Source organism: Athene cunicularia (assembly GCF_003259725.1).
Source record: "Athene cunicularia isolate RWA chromosome 9 unlocalized genomic scaffold, athCun1 chr9_part2, whole genome shotgun sequence".
Classification (NCBI taxonomy): domain Eukaryota; kingdom Metazoa; phylum Chordata; class Aves; order Strigiformes; family Strigidae; genus Athene; species Athene cunicularia.
In genome coordinates, this window is record NW_020799111.1 from 1,056,988 (window position 1) to 1,069,224 (window position 12,237).

Genomic DNA, 12,237 nt, shown 5'->3' on the forward strand with positions numbered 1-12,237 from the left:
AGGAAGGAAGGAAAGAAGGAAGGAAGGAAGGAAGGAAGGAAGGAAGGAAGGAAGGAAGGAAGGAAGGAAGGAAGGATCTTTCTTTTTCCACCATTTAAACGCCGTAGAAAAAATTATATGTTTTCAGTACACCAATTAAATGGTCAAACTCTTTGGAGGCTGCTTGGCTACTACAAAAGGAGATGGGTATGAGTGCTTCTCCACAGAAGTGTCAAGGGAAAGGCACTGGGATGAGATGCGGAGCAGGGCAGAGAGGGTGAGGGATGCCCCAGAGGGCAGTGCCTGGCACGCATCACCCCATGCCCACTGAAGAGGGCAAGAAGGAGTTCAGCAGCTTTTCTGTCACCTTGAGGTCCTCCAGGATGGTGGCAGTCCCTTGGGGAGAGGCAGCCCGCCTTCAGGCATCCCTGGAGGGAAAAAAGAAACCCTGGAGACCAGGCTTAGTGGCGTTATTGCTGGCTCTCTTAATAGGTCAGATTAAAATGTGGAACGCTGCAGGAGCTAGCTGATGAATCACACAACTCTGTGACAGAGCAGCCCCCCCCAGACAGAGGGGTGGGCGTCCCTCCACCAGACAGCAATGGGCTTCCCAGCTTCTCTGCTGCTCTTTCTCTGAAGCCCAAAGCTGACGACTGCCATGGTGTTTTCAGCATCTCTGAGTTTTCAAGCCACAAAGGCTTGGGAGAGTCATTGGATCTGCCCCTGAAATCTTGGAGATGTTTGTGGCTTGTTTGGCAGATGCGAGTAATGTGGCTAGGGTGGGAGTGTCACTGCAGTGGTCAGCCCGTCCCCACTGGTGAAGTTAGAAACCATTGTCCCATTATACCTGTAGAGATGTGGAGCTCTCTACACATTTTCTACAAACCTTGGAAAAAGGGGTGGTGAGTACTGGAGAAAGATATGGTGAATGTCTTCCTTGGGGCACCAGCCATGACCTGCAGGGACAGCAGAATTGCACATGGAGGGTAAAAGAGGGAGGGGAGGGAGTGGAGGAGGTCAGGATCACAGGATCATAGAACAGCCCAGGTTGGAAGAGACCTGGAAAGATTGTCTGGTCCAAGCTTTTGTGGGAAAGGGAGCCTAGCTGAGGTTATCTAGCACCCTGTCCAGCCTCATCTTGAAGACGTTCAGCAATGGGAACTTCACCACATCCCTGGGGAGGTTGTTACAGTGAATGATTCTTCTCCCCGTAAAAAAAAAATCTTTCTTATGTCGAGATGAAACCTCTCCTGGTATAACTTGTACCCCTTGTCTTCTCCATGTGGCTCCTTGAGAAGAGAGAGCCTCCATCCTCTTTGCAGCTGCCCTTGTAGGACTGGAATACTGTGATGAGGTCCCTCCCTGAGCCTTCTCCAGATGGTAAAGACACAACTCCTAGAGTTGAGGTGCAGGACTTTGCACTTGTCTTCATTAAATTTCATTCAGTTCTTGCTAGCACACTCTTCCAGCTTGTCCAGGTCTGTCTGCAAGATGGCTCTTCCTTCTGGAATGTCCAGCAGTGCCATCAGCAGACTCGGTGAGGGTGCCTTCAACCCCATCACCCAGATCATTTCTGAAGATGTTGAACAGCCTGGGGTCTGGTATCGATCCCTGGGTGACTCCACTTGTGACAGGCTGCCAGCTGGAGTCAAAACCATCGACTAACACCCTTTGAGCACAACCTGTGAGCCCATTTCCTACCCATCTCGTGACCACTCATCCAGTCTGTATCTTTCCAGTTTATTCAGGGGAAGGCTGTGGGTGCTGAAATCCAGCAGGATTTCAGGAGGATGGAAGGAAAATCCTCAGTAAGAAATGGCACCTCTTTGACAGCCTGAGGAGGTGGCAGAGGTCTTCAGGAGACCGTCCTCCAGCACTTGCCTGGCTGAGGGCTCTGCCACCATGCTCGCTCCTGCTCACTTTGGTCCCGTACCAGTGCAGAGGACTTCCCAGCTACTCCGTGTTAATAAAGTAGATGTGGTCAGGAGACCACACAGCACAGGACAGACCAGCTCTGTGTCACTGCTGGAACGGGCGCCAGCTGCATCCAAACACCTGAGCCAAGCCTGGGGGCTGTGTTGTGGTGAAAACATGAGCATACAGTGTGCCAGAGATGCAGGTAACACCTTAACAGCATTGAACATCCCCTGGCATGGTGACAGTGAGAGCATCACCAGGCTGGTCACTGCTAATATATGGCTGGATTCCCAGAGGGCTCATTACCCAGGTGCAGCCCCAGGCAAACCCTGCATGGACAGAAAGTGTCTGTGAAACATCCATTGACCCCCTCGTCATGATTTTTTTGCGCTTCTCCTGATGCGCATGGCGATGGTTGTGAGAGTGGCTGGGGTGGCATCAGGACAGATGTGGAGAAAGATGGCGAAGAGCATCTCTGTGTAGCTCCCTCCAGCCCAGCAAGCCTATGAAGGAAACACAGCTGAGGCAAAGCAGGGTGTAAAGGTGGAGGGTGGAGCAGCAGCAGCTCCAAATACAACACTGCCTGAGAAAGGTGCAACAGGGATAAACTCACAGGCTGTATTGCCTCTGGTCTCCTCTGTCAGGGGAACACAAATAGGTGTGGAGAGATGGGCTCCAGAAGGACCCATGAACCTATTTGTTAGGTGGCAGGATGAACAGAGACAGGGCCTTGGGAGCAGTTTGTCTGAGAGCAGGGAGACACTGGAGGACTGTCAAGCTGTGTGTGGCAGAAATGCTCTTTCTCTATATACTTCAGCTCCAAGAAGTAGCCAGCAGTGACAGCGGCTGCTCCTGAAGGACTGTGTGTCCCCAGTGCTCCGGTACTGCTGCCCATCCCTCCTCCGGCCGCTCAGCTGGGGGGGACGTACAGACCCTCCCTGGCTGCCTGCTTAGCTGTGACACTATGCTTAAGTGCTCTGGACCTTCTTGTCCTGGCAGTGTCCCTCCCCTGGCATGCAGCAGGGAGGAAAGCAAAGTGAGAAGTGGGAAAACCAGAACTTGATGGGTACTGAACTCTCTGGTGGCAAATTTCCACCAGATTCCCATGCTGAAGGTCTTCTTGCTTACAGCAACAAGTCCTGTGGCTGACAGCCTGCAACTCGGCTCTGTGAGCCAGTTTTTTTGCCAGGGTGAGCCTCCTCTGGGAACATGGGGACATGAGGACAGAACCCTGTATCTGCCCTGCACAGCACAGCATCAGTTCAGGAATCCCACAGTCAGCTCTGAGCAGGGATGGTGCTGACATGCAAGTTCAGGTGTTGGAAGAGCAATAGCTGCATTAGCTGGGACAAATTAGAGCCCCTTTGGCCGCGATGCTGGAGCTATTTTTCTTGCTCTGGAGGTGACCTGTTCTTCAGAGCTAACTTGGCACCCCCATACTATATACAGGCAGGGCCGGCAAGACCTGGAAGCATCCAAGGGGAATGTGGAGATGAAGCCCAAGTGCACCAACAGGGTGGTCCTGGTCTTCTCAGCAGTCTCCCTTTTTACAATGTCCTGGGTCCATCTCCTGGAGAAACTTTCATCCGTGCATGGGGTAAACCTCACCCTTCCCCAGCCCGGCTCAAGGTGGGAAGGTTAGGTTGGCCACTGAGCAAAGACTTTCAAGCGGAGCCACATGTTTTAGCTGTGCGCTCGATGATACAATAGAAAATGCCTCTGAAGTCCTGGCCCTCTGGAGCATTTCCTTAGCTCACTGGAATTTCCGTTTATTCCTTCCTCTCCCAGGCTCTTACCAAAAACCTGTGTCACCACATGTGTCTCCTCGGCAGGCTCTGGAGACGGGCCAGCTCTCTTGGTCCCCCTCTCAGGTCTCCCACCAGTGTGCTGGGCATTTGCAAGGAGTGAGCTCCCCAAGGGTGTCAGCTTCGGCTCGCCCCTTGATTAATCACCAAAGGCGACTCTGCCAATCAAGGAAAGATTTACAAGGCAGGCAGGAAGCTCTTGTTTTTACAGGAGTGCCTCAAACACACGCACACAGTAGGAAAAGCAAACATTCCAGGCATACCAAGGGATCCACGGGATAAAAATTCCCCAAACAGCCCAGATTAAGATACTTGGCGGCACATGGAAACAGTAAAACCTGGACTCAAGGATTTAATTGTCTTATTTAGCAGAGAGTCCTGAGCACTGCGTGGAACAACCTGAGCTGCATGGGAACAGCCACCCCGGGAGGGCAGGGAGAGGGTCAGTGGCAGTGCCCTCCGTACAATAAAGGTCAGGGCTGGCCCCCACCCTTGTCCCAGCTCCATATGGTCACCAGAGCCTTCTGGCAGAGTTTAATGTGAGTTTTCCTTTGGAAACGCTCAGCCCTGCTCCTTAGCAAGTCGGGCCGGGGTCACTCTGAATCAATGCAATGTTGAATCTGAGCCTGTGGGAGCAGAGAGAACCACTCCTCTGGCTCTGAGCACCGAGACCCCTGGCCTGAGAGCAGCGGTCATCGTGCTGGGTTGATGCTTGTTATCTCCCATCCTGCCCTAAAGCCCTCCGGAGTGAGTGGAAACGCTCTCTGGTACCAAATACCAACCCAGGAGATGTAGCAACGCCCCCCCAACAGCTTGTCTCCACTGAAATACTCATCGAGCATCACCAGGGTTGAATGAGAAGAGATATGGGTAGGCTAGAGCAGGTCCAGTCCCACCACTGCGTTCAGCTGCTTCTACAGAATAACCTGTCTCCTGGGCTGCTTGATCAGCTCACACCATGGCTGGTCCCCAGCTGTCACTGTTTAACAAACAGCAGCAATATTTTGCATTTATGGTTTTTCAAGGAACCATGAGAAAGGTGGGAGGGAAACAGCACTTTGGTTCCTTTAAAAAAATTGGTATAAATGATGCGCTTCCCCTTTATCTGCTGCTCTTTTAAACTTCCTTTTTTTCATTTGAAACAATTTTTCAAGGGAGTTCACTCTCTGGCTCTATTTCCCAGAACTTGCTCCTGTGTGTCAAGTTATCCATGCAATAAATTCACACTTGTGTGATTAGTCCTAACTATGGGTCATGGGATAATCTGGATGCTACATCAGGCTCTGAATCTCTAGGTGAAGAAGAGGAAAAAGCTCTGCAGGACAAAAAAGCAAGAAGGCTCAGAAATTTTCATAAGCTGGAAATATTCTCCCCTATGAAAGGATCAGTTACTGCATAAAGGCTCCTTTTTCATTTTTCTGCAAACCACCCCACCAAAAGTGAGGTGGAAGGAATCTGACCTCGCCTATTTACATACGGCTTGTCCACTTCTGCTCTGAATCCAGCTGCCAGTGGCTTGTCCTGGCAGGAAGCTCCAGCTCTCACTCCCAGACGGACAGTTTCTGGAAGAGTGTTGGAGGGGACTGGTAAGGAAATAACTCATGTACTGAAAGCGAGAGTTAAAGGGAAGCACATGCTTGAAACCATTGAATCATAGGATGATTTGGGCCAGAAGGATCCTTTAAAGTTCACCCAGTCCCACCCCCCTGCCCTGGGCAGGGCCACCTTCCACTAGCCCAGGTTGCCCAAAGTCCCGTTCAACCTGGGCTTGAACCCTGCCAGGGAGGGGGCAGCCACAGCTTCTCCGGGCAACCTGTGCCAGGGCCTCACCACCCTCATTGTAAATAATTTCTTCCTTATATCTAATCTAAATCTACCAGCTTTCAGTTTAAAACCATTGCCCCTGGTCCTGTCACTACAGACCCTGGTAAAAAGTCTCTCTCCATTTTTTTATAAGCCCCCTTTATATATTGAAAGGCTGCAATAAGGTCTCCCCAGAGCCTGTTCTTCTCCAGGCTGAACAACCCCAACTCTCTCAGCCTTTCTTCACAGGAGAGGTGCTCCAGCCCTTGGATCATTTTCATGGCCTCCTCTAGACCTACTCTATCAGGTCCATGTCTGTCTTGTGCTGGGGGCCCCAGAGCTGAATGCAGTAATTATCCTAGAATAAAATCCTCGTTTACATGCTCCACAAGTCACCTGCTGTGCACTAAGAAGATGCAGATTGCCCTGAGTGTTTATCTCAGATTGCAGCCAGTGGTCAGGCATGACTGGGGATGCCTGACCCAAGAGCTCACCCCAGCTCCCCTCCTGTGGCCCAAGCTTTCACAGAGCTCCCTGTGGCTGTGAAGATGCTCCATGGGATCTAGATGTGGGAGCATGACTCAAATTATTGAGAGTTTGCATCTCAGTACATCATATCATTACTGTGAGCAGGGTCCTTCTGCCTCTCTTCATCACCAGCTGAGGCAGCATAAGTCCAGGAGACCTTTCAATAGCTTGCTCATGGTTGGGACAACAATGCATCCTTCAGAAACTGTTTTTGTCCCAGTAAATAGGATTGGCTTTAATGCTTGGCTTTGCATTTCTACTGTGATTGTATGTGTCAGCTCCTGGGCCCTTCCCTCTAGCAGCCAAGGTTATCCCTGCTTCCATGCCAGCTTTACCAGCAGCATCCTCCTAACATGGCCATGTCTGTGCTGAGCGTGCTGTCCCTTCCCAGGAACCTGCCAGCACCTTCCCTTTCCGGGCCTTTTGCAAGTCCTCAAGGCTTCTAGCTTGGCAACTCACATCTGCAAAGTTCAGCATCTGCTTCAAAAGAACAAACATTGGCTGTGTTTAGGAAGTTTAACGTGGCATCGCAGGGACATGAGTCATCATCACCAGCGTTGTTTTCTGCGCCACGGTATTTTTGTTCAACCACAGACAAATGACACAACTCAGCTTGCTGCATGACAGCGGCACCTGGCCCACTAGTTGCAGCACCATCTTGTTAGGAAAAGGTAAATAAAGTCACACCGTGCAGCCGAGGAGCTATCCCAAGGGAGATGGTCACCACACACACTGCTTAGGCCAGCACCATGCAGGGCACAAAGGGTCTGTGAATCCAGCAGACACTGATGAAACTGATAAAGAGTGGTGAATCTGGAAAGCAAGTGGTCAAGTATTTGCACTAGAGAGGGTCAGGGGCAAAGCCCTGGAGCACTGAAGTCAGGGGACCTGGTGTCAGGAGGACCACTGCTGTCACCCATGACAGACACTGGGCAGGCTGGAGGCCTCAGCTAAGCACTCTGTCTTCACACTAAGTCTTTCCAAGGTTTCAGTTTTCAGCCCTTTTCCAAACACAATTCAGAGAGGAGATGCCTCTGGGCTCTCTCAGAGGCCTCCAGCATCAGGGTCCATTTCCTGGCTGGGAGCACATGGGAGTGGAAGGTAGGGAAATAGTAGGGCAGGTAGGACTTCCCATCCTGACCTCAGAATGGGATGGGGATACCGGGCCAGGGTGCTTCAGGTGGCTTCTGCCCTGCCTTGCCTTCCTTTATTTTGCCCTCCCATCCCATCCCTTCCCTTGCCTTCCCTCAGGCAACATTAACCACTTGCCCTGAGGACAGGGCAGGGTGGAAGGGAGAAGGTCCCATGGCCACCACACCACCAGCTGTGCTCAGGGCAGGCACTGGGCACAGCACACCCATCTCCTCTTTTGATGCTGTGGGAAAGGGTCTGGCTCTCTGGGCTTGGGTGGGAGTGAGGCATCTGATGGCGTGAATCCTGCCTTGCTGCGAGCAGTGTCACCCCAGGATAAGGATGGTCCTGACCCAATGCGGACCAGACACCATGCCATTATGCAGTGGGGGTTCGGTGAGATGATCTGCCACAGCAATGGTGATGGGAAGCTGAGGGAACTTGCCCTGCAGTCAGAGTCCTTCTCAGTCCCTTCTGAGCTGAGTGACAAATGACACTCATGGGGAAGGAGGAATGTCTGGGAGATGTCAGCGGGCAGGTGAGAAGACAGGCATCAATTCAGATCTGCCTTTCTCAGCTCAGACAGGAATTGAGTTCATGCTCTGCAATTTTATATCCCAAGTAAGACTGCCCAGCATGACGCTTGGGCACAAGCTTGCCTCCTGGAGTGGCTGTTTTAGGGTGGGAAGCAGAGACAACATGCAAGGTCCTCAAAGGAAAGTCACAGAATCCCAGAATCATTCAGGTTGGAAAAGACCCTCGGGATCATCGAGTCCAACCCTCAGCCCCTACAAAGTTGTCCCCTACACCACATCCCCCCACAGCTCATCCAAACAACCCTTAAACACACCCAGGGGTGGGGACTCCCCCCCTCCCTGGGCAGCCTGTTCCACTCTCAGACCACTCTTTCTCTGAAACATTTTTTTCCTAATGTCTAAACGTCTCCTGTTGCAGTTTAAAGCCGTTCCCTCTTGTTCTGTCACTAATTCCTTGTGAGAAGAGACCAGCACCAACCTCTCTACAATGTCCTGTCAGGGAGCTGTAGAGTGATGAGGTCTCCCCTCAGCCTTTTCCTCCTCACACTGAACACTCCCAGCTCTGTCAGTGGCTCCTCACAGGATTTATTCCCCAGGCCCTTCCCCAGCCTCGTTGCCCTCCTCTGCCCTCGCTCCAGCCCCTCAAGATCTCTCTCGTGCTGAGGTGCCCAAAACTGGACACAACACTCCAGGTGTGGCCTGCCCAGTGCAGAGCACAGGGGGACTGTCACCTCCCTGCTCCTGCTGGTCACGCTATTTCTAATACAAGCCAGGATGCCGTTGGCTTCCTTGGCCACCCGGGCTCACTGCTGGCTCCTGTTCAGCTGCTTGTCAGTGAGAACCCCCAGATTCTTCTCTTCCAGACATCTCCAGCCACCCCTCCCCAAGCCTGTAGCCATGCAGGGGTGTTTGTGGCCCACGTGCAGGACCTGGCACTTGGCCTTGTTGTCATCTTTGCTCCCACAATGTGCTGTTTGGCACCGTGTTCACATGTGCATGAGGCATGCTGGATACGCAGGCACTTGGGTGAAATATGCCCCACCAGCTACAATGCACCGTAAACAGAGTCTTAAATGGGCTGTTGGGCAGAGATGGGTTTAGAGCTATTCCCGTCCTGGACAGGAAACTGAAAGGGATAATACACAGCGAAGCCATGAACTTAACCTTCAGCTATGCAAATTACAGGGAACAAAAAATGCAACCAATGTGAACCAGTATTATAAAGGCACCTTAACTACAGGCACTGCATTGTAACGCGTGGCCTTGCTGAACTGGGGCAGTGCAAAGGAGAGAGCCAGTGTCAGCCTCAGAGCTATATGGGGTGAAAGAGAAGCTATTTTTTCCAAGCACTTCTGCTGTTGCATGCGATCGCCACTTGATAGAGAGTGACTGTACAAAACGGGCTGACAGGCTAAACACACACGAGTCAGAAGGCAGCTACGTTGACAAACTGAATCATATTTAGTGGCATGATACCCAAGGCAAAGAATTGCAAAGATTAGCGAATGAGCGATGTGAAAGCATCAGCAAATGCGCCCTGCTGAGACTCGCAGTGCTGGTTTGGGAGCGCCCAGCTCCAGCCCCACATGCCAATCCCCTGTTTGGAGGCAGTGAGTGAAAGCAGGGTGCAGTGCCCAGAGCTGGGCGACGACAGGGATCACAACCGCTGAGCTAACCTGGCCCCTCTTGGGGTGTCTTTAGACTTGGGAGGTGGCAGTGGAGGAAACAATCTTTCTGGCCGCGCTGGGTTTGTGTGGTGGGGATTTTGGTAGTGGGGGAGGTGGCTACAGGGGTGGCCCCTGTGAGAAGCTTCTCAAAAACTCCCCCAGCTCCAAGTCAGTCCCACCTGTGGCCAAGGTGATGGTGGCTGCACCTCTGTGATAACATATTTAAGATGAGGAACCTGAGAGGGGGTTTGGGGAGTGGACTTTGAGGACGGGTTATGAGAAGGACACCTCTGTGAACACCGGGGTCAGTGGAAGGAAGGAGAAGGAAGGGGGGGAGATGTGCTGGAGCAGACAGACCCCCTGTATCCTGTGGTGAGAGGGCAGGGCCACCCCCCTTGCCTCCCATGGAGGTCACCAGAGCAGATTCACCTGCAGCCTGTGGAGGACCCCGGGACTCTGAGGGCAGAAGCTGCCCTCGCTGCTGCAGCCTGGCGCTGGGAGGAATGCAGCACGTGGCGGTGACCCACGCGGGGCGTCTCCGGAAGAATGTGTCCCACCACAGCGGAGAACAGCGTGTGGCGGACTGTCTCCCACGAGAGGGATGCCCCGTGGGGCAGGAGGAAGAACGCAGAAGAATGATTCCCCCCCTCCTTGGAGGAAGAAGCAGCAGGACTGACTGCACCTCCCATCCCCTGTGCTGCTGGGGGATGAGGTAGAGATATCGGGAACAAAACTGAGCGTGGGGGTAGGTGTTTAAGATATGGTAACGCTTCTCACTGTCCCATTCTGTCTGTTAGGTGCCATTATCGTTAGTGTTTTGAATTAAAGTGACAGCTTTTTTCTTCCCCTAAGGAGCCTGTGACCATTTATGGGTGAGCAACCCCTCCCTCCCCTTATCTCCATTCCTGAGCCTTTTGCTTTTCTCCTTACCGGCGCTGCGGGGGAAGAGGTAAGTGAATGGCTACCGGGTGCTCAGTTGTCCTCTGGGCTCGAACTATAACACTGGAAAACACCTCTCTGGTATAGCACTGTGCCACCTGTACATCATACTGAGCACATGGAAAAGAAAAAGTTTTTAAATGACAGATTAAGTATATTATGCTTTATATACCTAAAATTACCGATATGGCCCCAAAATTAATTATTCAGTGGAATTACTTTGTCGTCCCTCTAATTTGAAACACACTGATTTAGCATCCAGGTACATAAACAACATTGCTTGCACACTGAAGCTGCTCTAAAGGTAGAGACTTTGGGTAACACACAATTAATGAGCCCAGATTCTGAAATTATCTGCACTCAGTATCAGATCAGAGATGGGACACTGGTAATCCATGTGCATTTAAATGGCTGATAACAGGATTCTGGTTTACATGCACCAAATGTCATAATTTTGAGTCATTACATAGCAATGTACTGAGCAAGAAGCTCAAAGGCATAGTAAAGAATTAAGTCATGAAGCTAACCATCAGCTGCGTAAATTACAGGGATTGAGAAATGTAACCGATGTAAAACTGCACTGTAAAGACATGCCAGGTGTTACAACATACAGCCTCTCACACATCTAGCTGTTGTTAATTTGCCTTTAAGAAAAAAAAAAAAAAAAAGGACATTTTTGTCATGTATGTGAGAGAGAGGAAAAAAAGCTACAAGAAGAAAGATTGCTCAGTCTGATGGTATTAATGAAATTGTAACTTCGTTATGTATTTGGCTATTGATGTTTTAGAGATTACAATACTCTTCATGTCAAACACCATGTAAAAAATTAAAAATCAGATCATGTTAACTGTCCTCCCGTGCCTGGGACAAGCCCTTCAGACTGCACAGGTTATACAGACGTCGGATGGGCACCGCAGCTGCACTGACCCTGTGGTCACAGCTAGGTACTTTTCCAGCACACACAAAACCATTCACACAGACGTTTTAAAAATCATTTGATAGTGTTAAAATCACTCTCCTTACACTGTCCTGGTGAGGATAAGGAAGTGGTGTTATTGGGAGGCACAGAGGAACTGGTTTAAAACAACAAGCACCATTCCTAAGACGATTTCTCCTATTTTTTTTTTCCAAATCCTACTACTTCTTCAACGGTGGGTTATGCTGCATGGAACCACAACTGGGGGGATGTGACTGTGAATCCTGCAGCCCCAGTGCTGGGCTCGGGGTGGGGAACTCGGGGCAGGAGAGAAGCCTCAGCACCGGTCCCTGCTGCCCCATGGGTGCCACATCTGCCTCGTGGGCAGGGGAGACCCCTTTTCCCCCCTCTCATAGCTTGCAGGATATTATCCGGTGAGTTCAGTGCTCTGGTTTTCTCTCCACAGATTTAACCGTGGGCAGAAACAGCTGGAGCGTCACTGACAAGCGTTGGCTTTGCAGAGCTAAACGGAGAAAACCCTCTCACGCCTTTCCTTACGCAGGAATTCAAACAAACACCCTACGCACACACCCCCCTCACACCCACCCCACACCCACCCCGAGCTCCCGGCTGCAGGATTTGGCTGAAATACACCGGCCGGGAAGAAGAAACTAATGGCAAAGCCGGTTGAAGCAGCATCTCCAAGCCGCAGGCCCTGCGTGGGGCTGGCATGCCCTCTGCCGGGCTGCTGCCACCACCCACCCGGCCCTGCCTGCTCCCTGCCCGCTCCCTGCCGCCACACCGCACCGCTGCGTCCAGGGCTCAGGCATCTGCCGTAGCCAAAGCCCTGAAGCGTAAGCGGAAAGATAATTAAGTTCCTAAAGTAACGAAGGAGGTCGTTTTAATTAAAGCAGACACCACCATCACTTCAGACTCCCTGCAGGCGTGGAAAGCCAGAGCACTTTAATCAGCTCCCTTTGCTCCGCAGCTTCCTTAAAGCTTAAAAAAAAAAAAAA